Source organism: Alligator sinensis, unplaced genomic scaffold (assembly GCF_000455745.1).
Source record: "Alligator sinensis unplaced genomic scaffold, ASM45574v1 scaffold803_1, whole genome shotgun sequence".
NCBI classification, from domain to species: domain Eukaryota; kingdom Metazoa; phylum Chordata; order Crocodylia; family Alligatoridae; genus Alligator; species Alligator sinensis.
This window is the reverse complement of record NW_005842886.1, coordinates 433,761-434,491: the sequence shown is the minus strand read 5'-3', so window position 1 is coordinate 434,491 and position 731 is coordinate 433,761. Positions and strand designations below refer to the sequence as shown.

The window sequence follows — 731 nt, the reverse complement described above, 5'->3', positions numbered from 1 at the left end:
CCGTCGTCCCCCCCCCCCCCCCCCCCTGCCCCCAACCCCAGCCCCCCCCCAGCCTGCCCACTCTGCAGCCATTGCTGGAGTCGCTGGACAGAGTGGGCAAGCAGGCTCTCCATGGAGACCAGCGTGGGACCCCTGTGGGCAGGGCATCCATGTGGATGGGTGGGTGGGCAGGCAGGGTAGGGATCATGAGCTGGGATTGATTGTGCAGTGGTGAGAGTGTGGGGCTAGGGCATCCTTGCAACAGGTGCTGCTTCCATGGGAAGGGGCATCCAGGGAACAGATCACAACTCTGCCCCAGGCCCCGGCCCCGTGTGGTCACTGCAGCAATCCTGATCCTTGGCTGTGGTCCTGGTCCTGCTCACCAATGCTGCTCCTGGACGTTGCTCCTAGCCTGCCCGTGGCCCAATCCCATCCACGTGGCTGTGCACCCTGCCTGTCTCTGTGGAGACTCCAAGACCACAGGGTGGTGACAGCATGAGGCCAGGGCCCAGGGCAGAGCTGTGATCCATTCCCCACACACCCCTGCCGACAGAACCGGTGCCCATCTCATGGTCACGTGGGGAGCGGATCGCAGCTCTGCCCCAGACCCCAGCCCCACGTTCCTGATCCCAGCTCTGGGCCGCCCCCAGTGTCCTGGCTCCCAGACACCACTCCCCACCCACCCGTGACCCTATTGGGCCCACTTCGGGAGTTTTGGTGAGTTGTTGTGGGGTGGCGGGAGGAGGGAGGAT

The 731-nt window shown here is 65.3% G+C and overlaps 1 protein-coding gene across 1 annotated transcript in view; it reads right to left on the bottom strand.

Annotated features, from left to right (window-relative positions):
• The window catches only part of PPEF2 (protein phosphatase with EF-hand domain 2), a 44,365-nt gene that overhangs the window by 4,003 nt on the left and 39,631 nt on the right, over positions 1 to 731 (bottom strand). The window lies entirely within an intron of this gene.